Raw genomic sequence first — 8,616 nt, forward strand, 5'->3', positions numbered from 1 at the left:
AGGGCGGATTTCTGAGTCAGGAAAAGGGATCCTGTCGTAGATAGCTTGGGATAGGCCACAGAGGGTGTAGGAATGGAGGAAGCGTGAGGAATGTGTCAGCAGTGTAAGTGCGGCAGTGCCATGAATTGCTTAGGATTAGGGAAGCAACTGGGTTGCGACCATTGAGTTTGCTGCACGTACAGAAGTTATGAAGATGTTCGAGAGTTGCGCTGATTTTAGGGAAGAGACCAAACAGCGAGGTCATCGGTCTCATCGTACTAGGGAGGATGGGAAGCAAGTCCACCGTACCCTGTCATAAGAACTATCTCGGCATTTGCCTGGAGAAATTTAGGGAAATCGCGGGAAACCTAAATCAGTGTGGCCGGACGCGGGATTGAACCGTCGTCCTCCCAAGTACAAGTCCAGTGTTCTAACCACCTCGCTCGGTGATGTTCGAGGAATTTGAGGAGGAGGAAAGTCAAAAACCGAGTGATTTATGTTTCTCGCGTGGGCACGTGGGCTGCTGTGCACTAGGCAGAAACACCCTCCACCGCTACTGATACATGTCACTCAAAAAGCTATTTTATTCAAGCTATTTCAGCTCTAATATCCCTCTGCATAGTTTATAAAGGGCACATATGAGCTAGAGAGAAAAGATTGAGTAAAGAATAGAAATTTGTCACTGCCCCTTGAGTGTTGTTTTGCTACCTCGCTACAGCCGTGCTGGCGGCCGTGTGTTGCAGGTGGTGCTGCCGCCGCTGCTACCGCCCTCGCCGCCGCCGCCACCGCCTCTGCCGCCTCCGCCGCCCCCGCAGTGTTGAGCTGCGCCTCCCGCCACTGCGGAGTGGACAGCCGGCGCTCTCCTCCACGCAGCCCCCTTCTCGACGAACCTCCATCCTGAAATCATCTCATCGTCACTCTTACTTTCCATTCTCTAGACTCTAGATCAAGCTGTTAGTTCATAGCTACCTGTAGCTTTATTAAGAGACATTTTCTCCGGCTCTAGGACTAGTGTTTATAGTTCACCCAACCCAAAAGAAATAGAACGTCAGCATATTCAAACCCGAGTACGTGACCGCCCTCTACAAGTGGCTAGCTACAAGTAAACTTTACACGTATCGTGTACCTCGACAGACTCCATCCCCGAGATAATCTCATCGTGTTTGATCCCAGTGCTTTGATGTTCGCTTTAATGGTTTGGAAGCTGTAACAGCTTCTCTCTTCGCAGTCTGGACTGGCTGTGTACTAAAAGTGTCTACGAAGATACCAAGGAAAAACTTAAATCCGAAGGTGCCGCCATACTACTAAATTTAATAACCTATATTTATCAGACATAAATTACCTGTGATGCTTCGTATGACATGTGGATAATTGTGCTTCTGACGAATGCTTGTTATAGTGTGACGTTTACTCATTGAAATGACATGTCTACTTGTACCTCATAACAAAGATTAACATTTTACCATCCAGATAAGTTACGGTGGACTTTACGGTCAATTACACGAGATCTTCCTAAACTATACTGCCGCAAATGACAATAGAAAAACATTGCGGTAAATCTCTAAACACATAATGCACAACAAAAATGACTCCAAGTTTCTCTTACGAACACCACTGCTGCCGTTTCAATCTATCTAATTGGTTCTGCAAACATTATCAAGATTTCCATTCATACCGTATATATATTACCGACACATAAACTACAAAATGTTATTTAAACAAATGACATGGAATAGAATTTATTAGTATTACAAACCGAGAGATATGCGGAAATTAATGTTTATTAATATTTGCTCGGAAACTTACTGACGTAAGACTAAAAATACACTTTCGGGATGTCTCTACACGTAGAAATAGTAACATTCTTCGGTCTAAAGCTTGGTCAGTTCTTTTTTTTATGTTCGTGTGTTTCGGTTCTCATACGTTGCCACGCCTCTAGTACCAAACCAAAATAAAAACTGGCTATAAAGAGATCAGTTAAGTCCAGATACAAAACTACAAGGGCGAGAGTTCAGAATGAAGAAAAATAGTAGCAGCTAAATATCATTCCATCCCCTTGAAATGTGTGACGTACTATTAAGCCCGTGCAATAGTATTGTGGTAGTAATCCATTCCCAATAATCATCCTATAAATCATTTTCACTAGTAATGTAATTATGAACGAACTGACGTGCAATGTGGAACCAGAAATTTCAAGCATCTTGACATACGGTAAATTCGGTTGAGAATTTGCGAGTCCCATTAGGCTTCCTCCCTTAGATCCGTCCCGTATCCGTCAAAGAAAATAAATTTGCGAAGGCCGTCCACTCGTAAGTTATACTGAAACCGTGGAGGTCTCAAGCTGCGGTTCACCATTCTCCTGCCTTCCACCGAGATAAACTAAACCTCCGTCGATAATGTCCCACGCCGAATTTCCATGAACACCAAAACGGCCATTGGATACTGTACTTTCCCCAAAGAGAACTTTACATTTCTGATTGAATCTTACACAGCATAATTTCTATACGGGTTCACTTCCTCAGTATTAAAGTAGCAAGGATAGTAGGTGTCGTAATTGTAAAGTATTTACTAAGAGATTGGATATGATGCTTTGTAGTAATAAAGTTTAAATATTACACACAAAAACATATACCATATGCGCATTGTATTACTTTTGAGCATAAAATGTGAAAGACTTTGTAATTTTTCATTATTCTACATGTGGGAAATGTTTTTGATATGCATCTGTAGCACAGATAGCTGCTGGAGCTAATTGATATGTTAGTACATGACCTGTTTGTCTCATGCCATCCAGTCCATAAATATTTTTACTGGTCTCATTGTCACAGAAATGACGTCTCCAACTGCCTTCTAACATTTTATTTTAAAAAAGAACGCCCATCAACAGAAGGAAGTATTCATCATTAATTAGCTTTTGAAATGATAGGAAATTCTGCGATATTTTTTACCTGAAGTTGGAAACATTATTTCCCTACAGAACTATTGAAACGTATCTTTGTCTATTCTTTATTTATAATAATTATTTTCTTATTTCACTTGCTAATTTCAGCATATCATAATATAAAATAGAAATCAAACGCTAAAATATAGTTATTTCTCGCTCTCTCTCTCTCTCTCTCTCTCTCTCTCTCTCTCTCTCTCTCTCTCTCTCACTCACTCTCTCTCGCTTACTTTACTTCGTCGTAACGCGTTCCATATGATTATCCTGTAATCCTATCAATTTTTCTCTATTTAATCCGTATGCCTGTTGGTACATCTATGCTCCCCAATATCCACATCACTAAAACACTGTTCTCTATGAGCGTCCACATTTATTTATAACAGAACCATTAGATCACACGTGATTAAGACTTAACGAAATTAACGTATCAAGAGCAAATTGTGCTCGTTGTAGGGCGAGAATCGTATCAGTTATGTTTCTGACAATCGATATGCTCAACCGCAAAGTCTACAGCAAATAGTAAAAAACTTAATAGGCGCCGCATTAGATTCAGAAAAATGTTTTTTTTTTCTCCTCGCTTTGAATACCGGTCACTTATGTTCCTACAGTTCCGGGCCTACTATCAGATTAGCCACTTCTCAATATAGAAGTAATCTAAAAAACAGCTGCTATTTTTTCTTATAACCTAGGATGTGTGATTACTTTTAAATTAACTTAAACCTCGTGCCACGACGCTCAACCTTTATTGGTAGTCGCATTCGTTTTTCTGATGCTGGTGTCTTCTTTACTTCCAACTCTATAGCCATAAATTCATCATCTGTAAAGGTTCAGTATTGCACTAGAAAATGTAATGCAAGCTGTGGAGATGTAGCTTTATCTATAGCATCATCTTCATCTTAAAGACAAAACTTTTTTGATAAACAACGCTACAACATCCAATTTCTGGATTTCTATGCTACTGTTTTTCAATCCTCTACATTGAGAACTTTCGTAACATTGTGGTCTTACTTCCAGTCTACAGGTGTGAAGACGAAATTGGCTAATAACGCAAGGTCGTATGGTGCCAGTACGATCTATCGATTTAAGAAAATTTTAGTTGGATTGCTATGGAACATGAAAATTAATCATCACTCCTAATAACAGTAAATAATTTTTAATGTTTGAACGTCCCAACGACTATTGTCTTGTGGTACTGACAGTGCTCACTATAATTCAATTGAAACAACCGTTATGTAATTTACAGAAAAATTGTGTATAATGTATATTAGTTTAGCAGCTGCCAAAAAAAGATAAAAAACGAACACACAAACAAAATAATAATGTAGGCCAACTTGACAACAAAGAAACAAATATTACTTTAGCTCACCTGCTTTTATTAAGAAGCTGAGGTGGTGTATCACAGCCTCTTAGATTCTTCGTGTGTTCCGTTAATTCAGATATCCCAATGGACAATCTACAGTCATCTGTAGAATTTTGTGCTGTTTAGTAAGTCGTTTATTGCTGAATAAAGCACCTCTCCTTTGCACGACGTAGAAATTACCAACTTTGAGGGCCCTACAGGACACGCAACCACTAAATAGTACTTCCCAGATCTCATTACCCACCTGTCAAACATAGACTACATTGCTCAAAATTAGCACCGATAATTGTGTCTGCTTCATTGTACGATGTGAATATATTCGATGTATAGTGCATTGTGTCGTTAAGCTTATTTCTGTCGACTCATGAAACCATGGGAATGCAATGTTCCACTTTTAGAATGTACATTTTAATTGTTAAATGATTACTTGTTCATTTAATACACTGCTGCATTACGTGGAAGGGAGCGACTGAGAAAATAGTTCAAATTAGATATGCTCGTTGACTGGTGTGATGATACTTATTGTGATGTAATGTTGTGTTTTAGATAACATATTATCTTGTCATTGATGGTACAGTGAAAAATATGTGATTTGCTAAAGATAAGTATTAAATAAATCCTACATTTTATTTTAATGAATACGAATTGTTATAAGACTGTTGGTAGACTTAATTCTAATAAAAAAGACATAAAATATTTTATTCGAGTGTCTTCTAGTTTTTTCATACTGTATTACCTTTCACTCAGCCTACGTGAGATTCTACGCCGTCAGCAAACTCTGTGTAAGTCGCTTGACTGCAATCGTCATACATAACCACTGTGTTAACCGCGCAGTCAGTCTGATAAGCAGTTGTGCAACAAGCACATTTCGTGAACAGAGTTGGTGTGCATATGTGGACACTCTCGTTACATTGCAGCTGTGGTGTAGCGGGTCATCAGCTGATGCAATCGCTGCTTACTGGCTAAAATAGTATTGCAATTCAGTGCTTTTGTATCCAGCATCATCTTCGTGCGAAAAGAATTCTGAATGTGTCAGCGCAGTTGACATATGTTTGCAATCAGCGAGCAAATATTAGTAGGCTACTTTGGTGTGCAAAGGACGAAAGTAACTTTCACATGATATGTCACGCCCATGTAAAATAGCTCGATGAAACTTGGACCGTACTTTGACAGAATTGCCACAGTATAGATAGAAAGTAACTGTTATAAATTGTCGTAGCTACACTGGGAACGAACCAGAGCTCCAAGAGCTAATAGAAAGCACTGAGGCTCAAATCGTTTTATGTTAAAGCCAGATATAAGTTCAGCTGAAATTTTACAAATAATCTAACGGTATTCAGAAAAGATTCAAATTCAGTTGGTGATGGGGTGTTTGTTGCTATTTGAAGTACTTTATCTTGTAGTGAAATTGAAGTAGATAGTTCCAGTCAGTTAGTATGGGTAGAGGCTAAACTTGAAAACTGGAATAAATTGATAATTGGTTCCTTTTACCGACACCCTGACTCAGATGATACGGTTTCTAAAACATCTGAAGAAAACTTGAGTATCGTCTCAAATAGGTATTCATGTTGTTATAGTTGGTGGTGACTTCAGTCTAACCTTAATATGTTGCCGAAAATACACGTTCACAGCCGGTGGAAGGCATAAAAATTGGAGACTGTAATTAGTGCGTCTCTACCAAAACTATTTTGAGCGATTAATTCAGAAGCCCACTCGAAGTTTAAATTGTCGCGAAAGATTACTTGGCCTCTTAACAACAGATAACCCTGAGCAGAAACGGAGCATCATGACATAAAATGATCAGTGACCACAAGGCCGTTGTAGTCAGTCTGAATACCGCATTATCAAAACCCATCATCAGTAAACGTGAAATATACCTATCTAAAAAAGCAGATGAGAATGCGTTTGATGTCCTCCTAAGACACAATCTCCACTGTTCCCGAACTAACTATATAAGGGTGCACCAGATGTGGCTCGAATTCAAGGAAATAGAATCTACAAAAATTGACAGACTTTTAACACATAAATTGATAAGACGTGAAACTAATCCCCATGGTACACAAAACAGGTCAAGCAACTGTTGCAGAAGCAATGAAAAAAGTATGCCACATTTAAAAGAATGCAAAATCCCCAAGATTGGCAGAGATTTAAGGAAATCGAAATTTAACGCTTTTAATAATTTCCACAAAGAAACTCGGTCTCAAAATCTGTCAGAGAATCGAAAAAAGATTCTGGTCGTATGCAAAGTACAACAGCTGCAAGACACAATCAATATCTTCACCGAGCGATAGTGATGATAATGTCACCGATGATAGTACCTTAAAGGCAGAATTACTAAATATGATTTTCCGACATTACTTCACAATAGAAGAAGAAGTAAATACTGCATAATTCGAATCAAGAACAGCTGGCAACATGAGGAACTTACAGACAGATATCCTGGTGTACCGAAGCTAATCATATTACTTAATGAAGGTAAGTCTTCCGGTCCAGATTATATTCTAATTAAGTTTCTTTCTAAGTGATGGCTTCGTATTTAACAGTCATACACGAGTACAACCGCCCTTTCGATAAAAGATCCGTAAATAAAGACTGGGAAGTTGTATAGTCCACACCAATAATCAGAAAGGAAACAGCAGACCCATATCATTGACGTCTATTTGCTATAGGATTTTGGAACATATACTGCGTTCGAACATTATGAATTGCCGTAAAGAAAACGATATAGTGACAACCAGTCAGCACAGCCTCAGAAAATATCGCTCCTGTGCATCACACCTAGACCTTCTGAAACGTCCCCTTAGAACAATTTTTACACGACTGTGCTTAACCTGACACACAATATTATTTAGCGCAACGCAATCTGACTTTCAAAAATCCCTACAAAAGAATGGCCCTGACTAACATTAAACTATACCTTTCACAAATAACTTACCTCACAAAAATCTTCATTACTGGAACTACTGCAATACAGCGAGCGCCCCTACTGCCAGCTAAATAAAAGATTCAAACTACTGAAGGCACTAACTACTAATAGGGATAGTTAGCAAATGAAAGATTTTAATAGAGAACAAACACTGTATTTACCTTAATGACAAATTACAAAACTCCGCCATCTCTCTCCCCACATCCACCACTGCTGGCGGCTCACCTCCAACTGCGCAACACTACGCGCTGTTCACATCCAGCTGCCGCTCTACAATGGCAGACAACAATGCAAACTAGCCACAGACTGCACACAGCACAGCCAGTGATTTCATTTTCATACAGAGAGCGCTACGTGGCGGCGGCGTTACCAATATAAGAACCTAAACAGCCTACTTACAGAAAGAAAACATAAACAGCCTACTTACACTTCGTTCTCATGAAGTAATTAGTGATATCGACAAGGTGTCTCAAATCAATTTCATTTCTCTAAATTTCCAAAAGGCTTTTGGCACAGTTCCTCACAAGCGACTTCTAATGAAATTGCGTGCCTATGGAGTGTGGGTTCAGTTGTGTGACTGGATTTGCGATTTCCTACCATAAAGATCACACAATTCGTAGTAAAATGCAAGTGACGCCTGGTGTTCCCCCTGGAAGTGTTATAGGCTCTCTGGTGTTGCTAATCTATGTAAATGATTTAGGAGATAATCTGAGCAGCCAGCTTGGGCTGTTTGCAGATGATATTGCCATGTGTCAATTGCCTTCTACTAAAGTCATCTGAAGATCAAAATTAATTGCAAAATAATTTAAACAAGATATCTGTGTGGAGCAAAAAGTGACAGTCGACCCTAAATAAGGAAAAATGTGGGGTCATCCACATTATACTAAAAGGAATACATTTAATTTTTGGTTGCACAATAAATCTTACATATCTAAAGGCTGTCAATTCAGCTAAATGCCTATGGATTACAATTACAAACATCTTAAATTGTAATGATGCCACAGTAATTTAGTGGATGAAGTGAACAAAAGACAGCGTTTTATTGGAAGAATGCTGAAGAGATGCAACAAATCCATTAAATAGACTGCCTACACTATACTTGTCCGTCTTCTGCTAGGTGTTACTGTATGGTATGGGATCCTTACCAGATAGGATTCACGGAGGACATCGAAAAAGTTTCAAGAAGTGTAGCTTGTGTCGTATTGTTGTAAAAAAGGGGAAAGAGTGTCACGGATATACGAGTTGGGTTGGCAGTTATTAAAACAAAGGCGTATTTTGTTGTAACGAGATCTTTCAACGAAATTCCAGTCACAACTTTTTCTTGCAAATGCGAAGATATTCTGATGACGCCCATCTATAAAGGGAGAAATGATCATAATAATAAAATAAGACAAATCAGACTGACGCGGA

General features: G+C 38.9%; 1 protein-coding gene across 1 annotated transcript in view; it reads left to right on the forward strand.

The window, feature by feature from the left end:
* Nucleotides 1-3,742, forward strand: part of LOC126161764 (ubiquitin-conjugating enzyme E2Q-like protein CG4502) — a 665,340-nt gene extending 661,598 nt beyond the window's left edge. The window contains exon 8 of the mRNA XM_049917821.1: nucleotides 723-3,742. The gene's annotated coding sequence lies outside the window, so the exon portion shown is untranslated. The remainder of the gene's footprint in view (nucleotides 1-722) is intronic.
* The last annotated feature ends 4,874 nt before the right edge of the window (nucleotides 3,743-8,616 follow it).

Source organism: Schistocerca cancellata, chromosome 2 (assembly GCF_023864275.1).
Source record: "Schistocerca cancellata isolate TAMUIC-IGC-003103 chromosome 2, iqSchCanc2.1, whole genome shotgun sequence".
In the NCBI taxonomy this organism is placed as follows: domain Eukaryota; kingdom Metazoa; phylum Arthropoda; class Insecta; order Orthoptera; family Acrididae; genus Schistocerca; species Schistocerca cancellata.